This window comes from Macrotis lagotis, chromosome 7 (assembly GCF_037893015.1).
Source record: "Macrotis lagotis isolate mMagLag1 chromosome 7, bilby.v1.9.chrom.fasta, whole genome shotgun sequence".
Classification (NCBI taxonomy): Eukaryota; Metazoa; Chordata; class Mammalia; order Peramelemorphia; family Peramelidae; genus Macrotis; species Macrotis lagotis.
The window spans coordinates 52,213,090-52,229,176 of NC_133664.1; the positions used below are offsets into that span (position 1 = coordinate 52,213,090).

At 34.6% G+C, this 16,087-nt stretch overlaps 1 long non-coding RNA gene across 3 annotated transcripts in view; it reads right to left on the minus strand.

The window, feature by feature from the left end:
• Positions 1–16,087, minus strand: part of LOC141493676 (uncharacterized) — a 73,291-nt gene that overhangs the window by 11,224 nt on the left and 45,980 nt on the right. For all 3 annotated transcript variants that reach the window (XR_012470280.1, XR_012470282.1, XR_012470281.1), the window contains one exon: positions 3,617–3,886. This is a non-coding gene — a long non-coding RNA (uncharacterized LOC141493676). The remainder of the gene's footprint in view (positions 1–3,616; positions 3,887–16,087) is intronic.

The window sequence follows — 16,087 nt, forward strand, 5'->3', positions numbered from 1 at the left end:
TTCCAAGTATTGGGGATACAGTTCCTGCTCTCAAGAAATTCATATTCGAAGAAGAGAGTACATGTAGAAGATTTTAGCTGCAAGTCAAATAGAAAGTCCCAGTGATCCTTAGGGGTCAATGGCAAGGTGGTAATTTGACATCAGTGTTATTTCCATTAATAAACTGTATCAGCTTCTAATATTAAGCTGTGATGAGGTCAAGGACTTTGACAGAGAATTTTCTTTGCTGGGTCTTCAGTACCTTTGGCTAAATAATGATGATGATGGGTCAGAATAATAATAATAGGGAAGCTAAGTTATGAGTGTATAGAATGCTGAGCTTAGAGACAGGCCTCTGATGGTTACTAGTTGTGTGACTCCAAGCAAATCAAACCCTGTTTGCCTCAGTTTCCTCATCTGTAAAATGAACTGTAAAAGAAAGGTAAACTACTCGAATGTCTTTGCTAAGAAAACTCCAAATAGGGTAATGAATCAACCCAACAACAAAATTATAACAATAACAAAAATTGGGTTTTTATGAGGTTTACAATGTACTTTACACACACACATTATCTCATTCAATGCCCACAACAACCCTCTAAGGAAGGTACCATTAGCCAAGGGACTTGATCAGCTTGCCTCACACAGCTAACAAATATCTGAAGCAGAAAGTGAAGATAGTTATGCCATTGGATGATCATCGGTTTCAACTCTTCAGAGTGTGTTGTGTTTCATGACTTACAATCATTTTTTTTCCAGAGAGCCCATTGTTTAACATTTACCAGCATCTCCTTCCAAAAAGTTGAGGAGGAAGAATCTTTGAAAGAATTTTGTTGTTTTCCCAAAGCAATCTGAAATCCTGCCCTCTTCTGTTAATTTAAATTAAGATACAGATGCTGATGAAAACTCCACAGGCTGTCCTTCCAAATCTTATTTTTCTTTGGGCAGGAGGTATCCTCATTCAATTTATTTTTTTCCTGTATGCAAAATTCTTTTGAGTGATTAGCTCATTAAGAGATTCTACAGCACCCTTGGGAATGATGCAAAAATTTAACCATCCATTAAACAGAAAGATCAGAAAGACTTCATCATTTACAATACAAATCTCTCTTAAACTTTGGCTCTGCAAAATCTCTTCCATGATACCAGTAAAGTCTGAGATACATGGACAGATGCCTGTTGTTGGCTTCTTTGGTATTTAATTTTCAGGCAGCCATCCAAATAAGCTATCTATGTTGTTGTATCTTTGAAGGAAGCTTTGGGTATGAACATGGGAGCCACATTGTTGAGAATAGTCCTTTGAGGCAGTATTTTGCTCTATGCAATCAAGTCCTTTCTGTTATTAATCAATAAACAGTTAAGTATTGTGATTCTTCCTGTCTTTACATCAGTTATCAGTTTGTGATAGCACAGATATGATCTATTGTGGAATATAGCTTACCAAAAAACCCTGCCTCTTTTCTAGTAATGCCCTCACCCAGGCTGTTCCAATGTGTGTATAGATGACACACAAAATATTTTGTATTAATGAGAAAGTAGGATTGACTCTTATTTATGCTGTCTTGTAATAATAAACTCTAAGATTTTTTTCTACATATTTCATATCTTTCCATCCTTCAGATAAATTGAAAAATGATCTCTTAATGCCCCCCAAATTCAGTGACTTCAAGGATTGAGCTCCCTCATTCAGTTACCTTTCCCACCTTTGGGTTTTTTTTTCCACAAGCATTCCCCTTTTCTCAAAAAAAAAAATCATCCAAGGTATTTAGAATTAAACCATGCTAGCTCTCTTGTCCTCAGTGAAAAGAATTTATTTTGAAAACCTTTGCATATTTCTTCCATTTTTTGTCTACTTTCCATTCTTTCAATTTCATCTTCAGATGACCTTGGGATTATTTTCCTTAGCTGAGTCTTTCACATACTCTTTAAACATGTTTTCCCCTCCAGTTTTGTTATAAGATCCTGCTTAATCTTTTCTTAGGTTTTTTTTTTTTGCAAGGCAAATGGGGTTAAGTGGCTTGCCCAAAGCCACACAGCTAGGTAATTATTAAGTGTCTGAGGCTGGATTTGAACTCAGGTATTCCTGACTCCAGGGCCGGTGCTCTATCCACTGCGCCACCTAGCCTCCCCAATCCTGCTTAATCTTTCATGTCCCTTTTCCAAAAGATTTTGTAAGTAACTTTATATTCTAACCTGATGTGACCCTTGATTGATGTATCTTTCTACTCTGAAGATAATTCATGTGTATACTGATTAAGGCAGTTTGAAGGCTCTTTTAGTTTCCTTATTATGACAATTGATTTATTCAGTTAAACTTTTGTACAAAATTGTTATGGTTGATGTATATGTCCTTTTCTGCATCTATTTCCCATTTTAGTGTCAAAAATTTACTTAAATAGGTCAGGTTTCAATTTTATTTAATTACCATCATTTTTTCTATATTTTATCCTTTTTTTAGTTTATTATTAATTCTGGTCTGCCTGTATTAAGACATGAATGAGCCCTACATGAATCAAATTAAGCATCTCCTCAATGCCAAAATATTAGGTTTCATTTTCATGCTATTTGGAGCTCACCAGGTCTATCACCTTCTTGATTATTTTCTCATAGACAATATTCAAGATATTCTCAGAATATTCTAGATCACAAAATCATAAGATCGTCAACTCAGGACTAGAAGGGGCCTTTTAGGTCATTAACTTAATATCGTGATACTTTATTGAGTGTGTCCTAGAATTTTGTCAAATTCTTCATCAGTAGCCACATTTGTTGTTTTATAAATTGAACTTGTTTCCCTAGTTGTCTCTTTCAGAAAATGTTTACTATAATCTGTATATAAGGTGCCAAACGCCTCAATGAAATGTCTTTTGTTGACCTTGGATGTCACAAAACCAATGCCAGGAGCTACTTATGTCCCTCTCAGGGAGAATCTGGGAGCCATCCTGAGTACTAGTTTTTAATGTTAGTAGTTTTCAGATGTGTGAACAAACATTATCTAAAATAGACTTGATCCTCTTTGTTCTCTGATACTTCTCCCACAGATTACAGCAACATACCCTTTCTACCAGTCCTATGAGGCTGTTGAGAATATGGGATTTGTTGGGGAAATTGCTTTTAAAAAGTTCTCCCTATATCATCTCTATGAATTGATGTTCCCACCCCCACTCCACCCCCCTCCTCTCTCTCTCTCTCTCTCTCTCTCTCTCTCTCTCTCTCTCCTCCATTATAATAAGTTAACCTCAAATTCAGAAGCCAGAGAATGGTAGTTGCTTAGATGATTATGATTACATTCTTCATTAAATCTCTACAATTCCAGGGATCCTGGCTATAAAGAAAAATTTTCATACTAATTCCCAAGATTTGTAATTGGCAATCTTATATCTTTCTACATGATAGGTTGTTATATTTTTAACCATAGTGATGATAAACCATTGAGTGATATGCAAAAAGAATTAGATATATTTGGTTGCCTATAACTCTAAGAAATAGGATAAATATCATAGAAAGGGTAACTTGAGCAAAGCATAAGTCTTCATTTCAAAAATTCCCCATAAAAATTCCCACAAGTATGCTTCTTCAATTCAGTTCTATTATTTTTTATTTGGGCCAGACATAATATGAGAATTAATATTCATACCTTGTTGCTGCCCAGTAAGGCAGAGGGATTTCATTCAATCAGTGATCTTTTTAAGCAGTTCAGCAATTCTTACATTTCACTGAAGATAAAGAAGCAGTAGTCAGATCACTGTCTTCTCTAAAAAATGGCATAATTAATGGGGGTTGTCCTTTGTTGTCCTTCTATCTCTCATTCCGGGTTGGGCCAATATCCACCTCCTTCTTCGAGTCTTTGAGCATTATGAGAATTCAATTAGTACTCCATATTCATCTGGTTTCCTCCACCTCTATTCTGCAAGAAGGCATAGTCCCAATTTGAGAGAAAAAGTACATAAAATATACACAGTAAATAAAATGCACATCCACACATTTTGTTTCATGGTGACAAAGCCAACTAGAAAAAGTTTGAGGGATTGAGGAAAAGAGAACATGGTATATGATACAGGACTGTACAAGAACCAGGATTTGTAATCCACACAATGAATGATTTCTAGCAGAATGTTATTCTTACTTTTCCAGAGTGAGATACATTCAAAGAATTCAAAAGAAAGGTTCATATGCTATTAATTTAATGTATTTTTAATCTGTGGCAAACCTGCCTGTCATTTAAAAAAAATTTTAATCAATCAATCTATGGATCAACAAATATTTGTTCAACAATTTCTATGTATTGCACTCAGTACAGAAGGAAGGAGAAAGGAGGGCACAAAAATAAGAATAAAATAACCTTTTTCTTCAAGGAATTTCTATTCTCTCAAGAGAAAAAAATGAATTTCTCTAATCAATAGTGATTTGGAACATTTTTATAAGACTAAAGATATCTTTAATTTCTTCATATGAAAATTATCTGTTCATATTCTTTGACTATCTGTTGGGGAATGACTATAAATTTGACTCTATTCTTAAAATGTTTTTAAAATGAGGTCTTTATCAATAATACTGGTTATAAAAAAATTCCCAGATTTCTTCTTTTCTTCATACTTTGGTTACATTGCCTTTGTGCAAAAACTTTTTAATTTAATATTATCAAAATTATTAATCTTACATTTCACAATATTCTCTATTTCTTGTTTGGCCATAAACTCCTTCCCTCTTCATAGATCTGACAGATAAAATTTTCCTTATTCTCCTGATTTATAGTATTACCTTTTGATCTCATTTTATTATAGGGTGGGAGATGTTTGGTCTATATCTAGTTTCTGCCACATTATTTTCCAATTTTCCTCTTAAGTGTTTGTCAAATAATGAGTTCTTATCCCAGAAGCTGGAATCTTTAGGATTAGTAGATTACTAATCATTCACTACTATTTATTTTGTATCTAATCTAGCCCACTGTCCCACCAATCTATTTCTTAGCCAGTACCTAATAGCTTTGGTAATTGCTGCTTTATAATATAGGTTTAAATCTGGTATGGCTAGACCACCTTCCTCTGCCTTTTTTTCATCAGTCCCCTAGATAGTCTTATCTTTTGTTCTTCCAGAAAAATTTTGCTTTATTTTTTCTAACTCTAAAAATAATGTTTGATAGTTTGATTGATATGGCACTGAATAAGTAAATTAAGAGAATTGTCATTTTTATTATATTAGTTTGTCCTACTCATAAACAATTGCTATTTTTCCAGTTGTTTTTGATGTAATTTTATTTTGTGAAGTATTCTGTAATTGTGTTCATAGAGTTCCTGGGTTTGGCTTGGCAGGATAGACTCCTAATTTTCTATAATTATTTTGAATGGAATTTCACTTTCAATCTCTTACTGCTGGAATCTGTTGATAATATATAGAAATTCTGATGATTTATATGGATGTATTTAATGTCCTGCAAGCTTGCTAAAATTGTTAATTATTTCAAGAAGTTTTAAAGTTGATTCACTAGAATTCTCTAAATTTCTGCAAAAGAATCTGCAAAGAATATCATCTACAAAGAATAACTTTTGTTTTTTATTGCCTATTCTAATTACTATTTCTTTTTCTTCTCTTAATTCTAAAGCTAACATTTATAGTACAATATTACATTATAGTAGAGTTAATGGGAATTCTTATTTCACCCCTCATCTTATAGGGAAAGCTTCTTTCTTAACCCCAAAACACATAATGCTTGCTGAGGGTCTTAAGATACCGCTTATCATTTCAAGGAAAGCTCCATTTATTTCTATGCTCACTAGTGTTTTTAATATTTTGCCAAAAGTTTTTTCAGCATCTATAGAGAGAATCATATGATCTCTCTTAGTTTTCTTCTTAATATGGTCAATTATGCTGAAAGTATTTTTAATATTGAAACATCGCTGTATTCCCACCTTACCATAGTATATGATCTTTGTGATAAATTGCTATAATCTCTTTGAAATTTTTTTCCATCAAGAGTCATTAAGGAAATTAGTTTGGGTTTAGGCATTAGCACTATATCTGTGTCATAAAACAATTTTGTAGGATTCCTTCTTCACTAATCTTTTTTCTAGCCCATCAGTCCATCTTCTTCTTCTAAAACAATGCTCTGCTTAAAAAATGCAAAGTATATTTTTCCCTGGAGAAGGAAAAGGAAAACCACTCCAATATCTTTACCAGGAAAACCCCAAAAGGTGTCATGAAGAACCAGACATGACTGAAACAACTAACACAAGATTTAGAAGTTTCCACACTAAGAGATTGTAGGGCTTGGAATATGATATTGCATAAGTCAAAAGAACTTGTATTACAACCAAAAATCAACCATGCCAATTATCGAGCAAAAATTGAACATACACTTTCAGGAGAAAAGAAGGACATTTGATGGAATAGGGAACTTTCAAACTTTGCTGATGAAAAGACCAGAGCTGAACAGAAAATTTGATCTTAAAATAGGAGATTCAAGTCAATCATAAAAAGATAAGCAAGAAAGGGAAATCATAAGTGACTTAATGATGTTGAACTGTTTATATTCCTACATGGGAAGATGATACTAATGATTCATATGAACTTTCTCATTTATTAGGACAGTTACAAGGAATATATAGAGACCAGGCACAGATGCAAGTTAAATATGAAATGAAAATATATTAAAAGATGGTGTTAAAAGATGGAGGAGAATGTACCAGGAGAAAGGGAAGGGGGGTAGTTAAATCAGATAAGTTATTTCACATGAAAAAGGCAACAAAAAGCTTTTGCAGTATAATGGAAGATGGGGGGATGAGGAAGGGGACTGAGTGAACCTTACTCTCGCCAGAATTATCTCAGAGAGGGAATAACATATCATTTGGGTACAGAAATCTATCTTATCCTACAGAAAAATAGGAGAGAAAGGGGATAAGAGAAGGAGAGGTGTGATAGAAGGGTAGACAGTTTAAGGGAGGGGCTTGTCAGAAGAAAGACACTTATAAGAAGGGATGGGGTGAAAGAGAGAGAGAGAGATTAGAACAAATGGGAAGTAAAGAGAATAGGATGGAAAGAAATACAATATTATCAGTGGAGCAATAATAACTGTGGAAGAAAACTATCAAAACAAATTTCTCAAATAAAGACCTCATTTCTCAAAAATAGAGAATTGACATCCTGAAAACCATAACCTAGTTGATAGATGATCAAAAGATAGGAACAACTTGGATGGTACAGTGAATAGAGCACTGAGCTTGAAATCAGAAGGATAGGAGTTTGAATCTGGCCTCAGATACTTGATACTTGCTAGCTGTATAACCTTGGACAAGTCACTTAACCCTGACTACCTCATATCCAGAGCCTTCTCCAGTCATACTGATCCATATCTGACCAACTGGCTCTGGAGAAGAAAGTGAAGCTGGTGACTTAGCACAGCCCTCCTTACTCAAATCCAGTACACGGGCAGGACAAACATCATCATGCTTTATTCAGTATTGTTTGTAAAAATGCAAATTACAATTCTGAGATACTACTTTATGCCTACTGGATTGCATAATGGGAGAGGGAAAAGATGACAAATACTGAGGGAAAATGAGGCATTAATGCACTGTTGGAGGAGCTGTGAAATCATTCAACCATTCTGTTGAGCAATTTGAAAGAATGAACAAAGGGCTATAAGACATTACCTACCTTTTGACCTTGCGATACCACTACTAGGTCTATACTTCAGAAGAGATGAAAACAAGAAGGAAAAGGAACTATATGTGTAAGGATATTTATAACAGCTCTTTTCTGGTGGTAAGGATTTGGAAATTGAGGAGATGTTGGGAAATGACTGAATAAATGATTGTGTATGTGATTGTAATGAGATGCTATTCTGCTATAAGAAATGAGGAACAGAATGCCCTCAGTAAATCCTGGAAAGATTTACATGAATCAGATGCAATGTAAAATGTACTGAATATAAAGTAATAGTAATATTGTAAGATGATCAGATGTGTATGACATAGTTTTTCTCATCAGTACTGTGACCCAAAACAACTCTTGACAAACGTATGATAAAGAATACTATTCCTCCTCAAACACAGAGGTGATGGTATCTATTGAAGCATACTCTTTTAACTTTATTTTTCTTGAAGTTTTTTCTTTGGGGGTCAGGTCTATGTTTCCTTTCACAACATGACTTATGGAAATATTTTGAATGATTATACATTTCTAACATATCAAATTACTTATATTCTCAGTGAGGTAGGGCAGGATGGGAAAAAAGGGAGAGAATTTGGAATTTAAAGTTTTAAAAATAAATATTGATATTTGGTTTTACATATAACCAGAGAAAAATAAAATTTTAAAAAATCTAGTCCTTGCTAGGTATGGGATCCTGGGTAAATCATATTATGCAGTTTCCTTGACTGAAAAATCAGGACAAAAATACTTGAGTTTTCTAATTCAAACCTTCAAGTGTGATTGAAAGGAAAGTGTTTTTTTAAATTTTGAGGTGCTATATACCTGTGAGCTGTTATTTTTTTTTAGTTCGAGTATCTACACTTCACTTAAAATGCTTTGGTATGAATTAAGACTCCCCTTCAAAAATATTAATAAAAAGTTTCCTGAATAGAATAGGAATAAAAGTAATGCATATAGAATATGACATATTTTAAAAGAAAAGAAATAGGAGCAGCTAGGTGGCACAGTGGATTGAGCACTGAACCTAGAGTCAGGAGGACCTGAGTTCAAATTCAACCTCAGACACTTAATAATTGCCTAGTTGTGTGACCTTGGGCAAGTCACTTAATCCCATTGCTATAAATTTAAAAAAATTAATTAAAAAAAAGAAAAAATGTACAAAAATACACCAAATTTAGGGATGGGATTGGAATTTGGAGATGTAATTTCATGAATATAGAGAACTCCCTAAAGAGGAAATTCCCATTACTAAGGGCTATAAGTTGCAGATCAACAATAGTGACATTGTCTCAGAGAGTTGCTTGGATCATTGAGAAACAAAGCGACTTGCCCATTTAGATTTACAGTCAATATATGTCAGGCTCAGGATTTGTATCCAGGCCTTTCCAAATCAAAGACCAGTCCTCTATCTGTTGTGCCACACTGATTCTGACATTGAAATATATTGACAACACCTATAAGGATAATATTGCTTTATTATCCCCACACATACTTAAAGTACATATTAATTCCATAATGAGGTAAAAAAAATCAACCAATCTAATGAAGTATGAAAAGTCCTTTGTTCTGATTGAATGAGAAAACTTGCTCACATCCTATTGGTCATCCCTAAAATTGAAGATCAGCTTGGGACCTAAGTTATGGGAGCATCTGGCAGAGATAGGAGTCCAGCAAGAGATGAGTGAGGATCGAGTAGTCAATCTCTCGAGGTCCGCTCCTAAAGAGTCACTTGAGGGGCGGCTAGGTGGTGCAGTGGATAAAGTACCTGGGTTCAAATCCAGTCTCAGACACTCAATAATTCCCTAGCTGTGTGGCCTTGGGCAAGCCACTTAACCTCGTTTGTCTTGCAAAAAAAAAAAACCCTAAAAAAAAAGTCACTTGAGAAGAATAGGATGCTCTTTGGATGGTTTTTCCCCCGGTGCCTTGTCAATATCAGAGGTTTGGAAGCTATTCCATCTTCATTAGTGTAAGTGTATTATTACATATAATGATAACAATCAAAAATCATTAGCAAATTTAGAAAACCAACCATACTCTTCAACTCAGTGTATTACTATTGCTGTTGTTCAGTGATCTGTTATATTCAATTCTTTGTGACTCCATTTAGGGTTTTATTGACGAAGATACTGGAGTAGTTTGCTATTTCCTTCTCCAGCCTCAAAATAGCAATTTTGCTGAAACAGTAGGCAGTCATGGCAGTATTGGAAGCTATGGATAAACTAGATACAAACTTACGGCTCCACCAGGATCCCAGAAAACAAGGAATATTGTGCCTAAGGGAACATCTTGAGTGCTCTATAAATGGAGAAAAGGGGACTTCTAACAACTAGTGACTGGAATCATTCTTTTGCTCCCTGTGTTCTCTACACTTGAGCCCACTTTCCCCCAACATGTACCTGTGGCAATTAAGCCACAGACTTTTGGGGGAGTTTTAGATTTAATATTCTTACTATGCCACTATAGTAAATATCCATTTCCAAATGTTACACCATTTAAGTTGGATGACTATATTAATGCACAATTAATAATCAAGATGGGACTCATGCTAATCGGATTCATGACCTATATAAAAAAAATGAAAGATGCTCCTTAGAACTATCCCTAGTACATATTAGCCATACTCCACTGCTCAGAGTAAGAGGCAGTTAGGATAGTAGTTTCCAAGTACTAATATATAGAATATTACCATACAAAACTAGTTATTATCAAAGATATAAAAATAATCATACCCTTAGATTTAGTATGTTGTCATTGCTATTGTTCAGTCATTTCAGTCATATCTAACTCTTCATGACCCCATTTGGGGTTTTCTTGACAAAGAATCAAGAGTGTTTGCTATTTCCTTCCCTAGTCTCAATATATCTTCAAAGGCTCCTCAAAAACAGACCAAAAACCTATCTGTTCAAAGGTTTTCTTAGCAGTATTATATGTTACTACAAAAAAACTGAAACTATTGCAAATGATCAAGAATCAAAAAATAAGCTGTAGGGTGTAATGTATACTGGTAGTATATAATAGAAGTTCATAATGCAATTGAGACTGACACCTATAAGGAATAAAAAAAAAAGTCTTACAAGATACTTGTGGAAATAATAGAAGTAGGTAGAGGGACCAGATTTCTTGAAAAAGTAACTACTGAAGTCTCTCTGAATTCAGACTATTTTTAGTCTTAGCAATCTGAATAAGGTAAAAGGATCAAAGAACCAGCCACAAAACCAGTATGGGTCAGAGGCAGGAGCTAAACCCTGGTCACCTGATGTTGAGGCCAGCTCTACCCACTATGCAATCCTATGTCTTATGGAAATGTTGCAAAGCAGATGATAGCAAAACCAAAAAAAAATGCTCTACAAGCTAACTACAATAAGATGACAAAAAAAGAAATGGGAATCAAGGCACAAAATTCTAATGTGTTACAAGGAGTAACTGAACCATGTTGTTATACTTTTGGTTGTTGTTTAATCAATTAATCATGTCTGAATCTTTGTGACCTCATTTGGAGTCTTCTTGGCAAAAAATGCTGGATAGGTTGCCATTTCCTTCTCCACTTCATTTTCCTGATGAGGAACTGAGACCAGATTTGGACTCAAAAAGGAGGAGTCTTCCTGATTCTAGACCCAGTGTGCTATCCATTAGGCATTAAAATTCACTAATGCAATGTGAGGTTTTTGCTAAACAAGTCAAGCTATCTATATTGATATTAAATGTCTAGCAAATTATCAAGCATATTTATTAAATAAGAATTACTTTACATTTATTGACACATATGGAAATATTTAATTAAATGTTTTCATTTATTTTTTCACTCTCTTTTTTTTGTTGTAATTGTTATTTTACTAAGAAGAACATAGCTATAGGCAACAAAGAGATTTTGTAAAAGGCAGATTTGATTGGGTTAGAGGGCAATATGTGACCTATATAGAGTTTGCTATGGAACACCCCCTAGCCAAATACCACGGAGCATCTGGCAGCTTTTTTTTTTCCGAACAAAATTGTGCCGATGAAATCCACAGACCTTGCTATCTCTTCCTTTGCACAATGCTGTCTCTCACACTGTACCTTTTAGCAAAGTAAATGGCATATCACAAGTTGGGTGTTTAGGAGAAAACAGGATGACATGTCATCAGTAAAGCAATATGACTCTCAAAAAGCTTGAGGTCCAAACTTATTTCTCACTTTCCTCCTGCTGGTGTTGTCACAAAATACTGAAGTATACTTTGTTGAAATATGTTATCTAAGAATTAAATGGGCTGGAAAATTCATATTTTGATTTCATTCACATTTTGATTTCACTTGCTATTCCTATGTCCATCAAAGGTCTAAAAGGATCAAATAAATTTAACTTCTGTAATTTACGCATATATGTATATGTGTGTCAGTTTGTATACACACACACACACACACACACACATATATATATATATATATATAACATTTTTATCAGTGACTTAGATGAAGGGATAAAAAGACTACTCAATGACAAATGGAAAAATAAAAGCTTTAGTGGTCATCCAAGGAACCTCCACAGCAACTGGTTGTCCAATTTCTACTTTTTTTGAGAATTTATAGTTAATTCAGTCAGGAGAAATGGCCAACATCTTGGATGACAGAATCAAAATCTTCCAAAGTTATAAATGGTGAGATATGCTAAATCTAAAAAAAGGATGAAATTTAATTGGGATGAATGTAAAAGCTTTACTCTTGGGGTTCAAACAATCAATTTCACAAATAGGAGGTGGTAGAGATGTGACTAGACAGCTGAACAACATGTAGACTATCACATGTGACTCAACAATATCTTCTAGAGATCAAGAAGGCATGGAGAGGCAAAATTCTCAGGAATAGATGCTTACAATATTGTTATATGTTGTCCTGATCAAAAAATATCTGAAGTATTGTGTTCACATCTGAATATCATAATTTATTTCATTTTTAATTAGGAGAATGGGATGGATCCCAAGGAAAAAAATCAGGATAATAAAATTATTGAATACCATGTCATACATATAATGTTAGAATAAGAATGTGTTGCCTGGAGAAGAAAAGATTTGCCAAGATCATGACTGCCAGTATTTTTCCACAGTTGGAGGACTTTAACCCTTAAGAGGGATCATCTAATTGTTGCACCTAAATGGTTCAAGGGATAAAGGGTAGAAGTTGAAATCAGGAAAAAACTGAGTTCAAATCCTACCTCAGACATTTATTAGGTATGTGATCTTGTACAAGTTATTTAATCTGTCTATCTCAGTTTCTTCAACTGTAAAAGTGGGAATAATAAAAATAATACCTACTTCAGGGAGCTGTGAGGATTAGATAACATATTTTTTGCAAAGCATAAATTTCTATATAAATGCTTAGCCCTCTTCCTTCTCCTTCACAGCAGAAGCAGGAGCAGTTTTGATGAGAATCTGTAAAAAACTCAAATTTAAGTTCCTCAACAATTGGGTCTATTGAAAAGTAGAATATAATTATGGAGGGAGGTAGTGGGGCCCCCTACATACAGATAGGAAAAAAAACACAGTGAATGGGCTCAGGACAGGTCTCAATTGGACTTGAAGTCTCTTTCAACTTGAGGATTCCCACATACAATTTTCCTGCCTCACCTCTAGCAAAAGAGTAAGACCATATGAAAACTTAAAAGAAGGGGAAGGGAAATTAGGGGCAGAGTATGTTACATTTCATTTGGCCTCACTGACAGATTGTTATTAGGCCTGTCATCCGATTCTTTATAGGCATCGGGCTTGAGGACAGCAGCTTAGTCTCATGGCTAGATTAGCCTGTCACTGATTCCATCTCTTGGGACACGCATGAAGGCAGGCATTTGTATAAATCTATATGAACATTTGATTACAGCCAGGCTCCCTTTCCTGTCCTCTGGAATCTGCTTTATGAGACAATGAAGAAAAATGAGAAGGGGAGCCTGTATGTGTGATTATTAATCAACATTGATTCTGGAGGGCTCCTCGCAAATTATTCATTTCACAGCTTTCTGGCTGAGATAGGAAGACTTTCAGAAGATAAGCTGTTTTCTAAAATTTTACTGTTTGGTTCCCAAGAAGTCTTAAGAAATCACTATTTAAATCTGAATTTTACAAAAAAAAGTGTCTCATAATATACTCAAAAAATTTAAAACTGAAAGGAATCTCAGACATCACAAACTCTAGATTTCTTGCTGGAAGAGATATTAGGGTTTATATAATTCTATTCCCCCATTTTACAGAAAAGGAAGTTGAGACCTAGGAAGATTAAATGACTTCCTCAGAGTCACAAGTAGCAAATAGCAGAGATGAGAGTTGAACCCAGATGCTCAGACACCAAAGCCAGTACTTTTTCAACCATGTAGCTCTAGTAAATTCATTGTTCACAGTGTTTAACCCAGCAATTTCATGCCTGGATATAGACTTCAAAGCAGGCAAAGACTGTCCCATGTAAACCAAAATATTCAGGGCACCCTTCTTCATTGTAGCAAAAATAACTGGGAACAAAGTGGGTACACATCAAAGAATGCCTGAACATATTGTTTTCTATGATTGTAATAGGACATTACCAGACAGCAAGAAATAATTATGAAGAATTCAGAGAAACATTGGAAGACCTATATGACCTGATGGAGAGTGAAGAAAGTAGAAACAGAAGAAAAGATACACAGTGAAAACAGTAATGAAAATGAAAACAGCATTAAAAAGGAATCAAGCTCTGAGTGTTTGAAATAACTGATATTAATCCCAGAGAATGGAGAAGGAAACATGCTTCCCTCCCTTTAACAGAGAAGAAGAGATTATGGGGATGCCTTGCAAATAGTCAGATGAAATCTACTCAGTTGAGTGGTTTTGTTTGACTACTTCTATCAAAGATACAAATAGAACAGATGAATAAACCCCCCTAATTTTCAGATAGATAAATAGATAGATAGATAGATAGATAGATAGATAGATAGATAGATAGATGGATGGATGGATGGATGGATGGATGGATGGATGGACGGACGGACGGACGGACGGACGGACGGACGGACGGACGGACAGACGGACGGACAGACAGACAGACAGACAGATAGATAGATAGATAGTATGTATGTATATCAATGACTTTAATGAAGGGATAGATGACATACTTAGTAAAAAATAAAATAGAGTCAAGGCCTTAGGAACCATTCAATTTCAACTTTATGCAAAAAGAATCTTAATAATATATATAGTAAGGACTTATCTAACTTTTGTAATCAAAGTATCATGTTAGCTACTACTATTATTATTACTGAAAATCCATTTTGATGGACAGAATCAGAGCAAGGACTATTTTGATAAACTACAGACAAGGTAAATACAGACAAGGTAAATTAACAGAGTCCCAAACCATCTTGCAACATATGAGGCAATGGTGTCAAAGAGCCTTGCCTTCTTTAATTGTTTTCTCTTTCTAATTCATTCTCAACATGGTAACCAAAATCTTCCTCTTGAAGCAGAAGTATGATCATGTTTCTCCCCTGCTCAAGAGTCTTCAATGAATCCTTATTATCTCTACGTCCATAGCAAGCACTCAGATGGTGGTTAGAAGAAGTCATACAAAGAATACTCTCAAGGTCTCCCTGATGAACTTTGGAATTGATTATGAGCTTCCAGGGTTGTTGTGAGGATCAAGGGAGATAATAATTATAAAGTGTTTATTATCACAATGTCTTGTATATACATGTAAGCACTATATAAATATCAGGGATGACAATAATGATGACCCCATAAAATCCTAATCAATACTATAGAATCCTAACCAATTACCCATTTCATATCTATCAATTTAATGATTTTCAAAGGGTAGATGAGTCTTCCTGCATAGTAAAGAGAAAGTACAGAGAACTCCTTTGCAATCTTTTTGCTGTTTTTCAGAAATTTCAGTCATGTTTAATTCTTTGTGACTCCATTTGGGGATTTCTTGGCAAAGATATGGAAATGGTTTGCAATTTCATTCTCTAGATCATTTTTCAGATGAGAAATTGAAAAAGACGGGGTTAAGTGACTTACCCAGAGTCACATAGTAAGTGTCTAAGACTGGATATGAACTCAGTAAGATGAATTTGGCTACTAACCTTACCTCAATCTCTATGCCTCAGTTTTCTCATTTGTAAAATGGAGAAAAGAGTGAACCCAAAGACTCCTAAGGTTCCTTTATCATCCTATGAAATAGGTACAATTAAATGTGGACTAATTTAATTCCATCCATATAATTATCATTTGCCCCTAAAGAAACTCTAATAAAATGAGACCAATGGGCATTTTAGTCTGGCACTGCTGATTTCATTATCAAAGGAATTGTCTCTTGGTAATCTAGGTTTTTCCAAGTTATTGCTGTTCATCACCCTACAGGTTTCGTCCAGTTAAAAAGTCACACTACAGAACACCTCCTCCTAAAGAATTCCAACAAAATACCACAACAGGTACATGATTTCAAGATTATTAAAGAAATC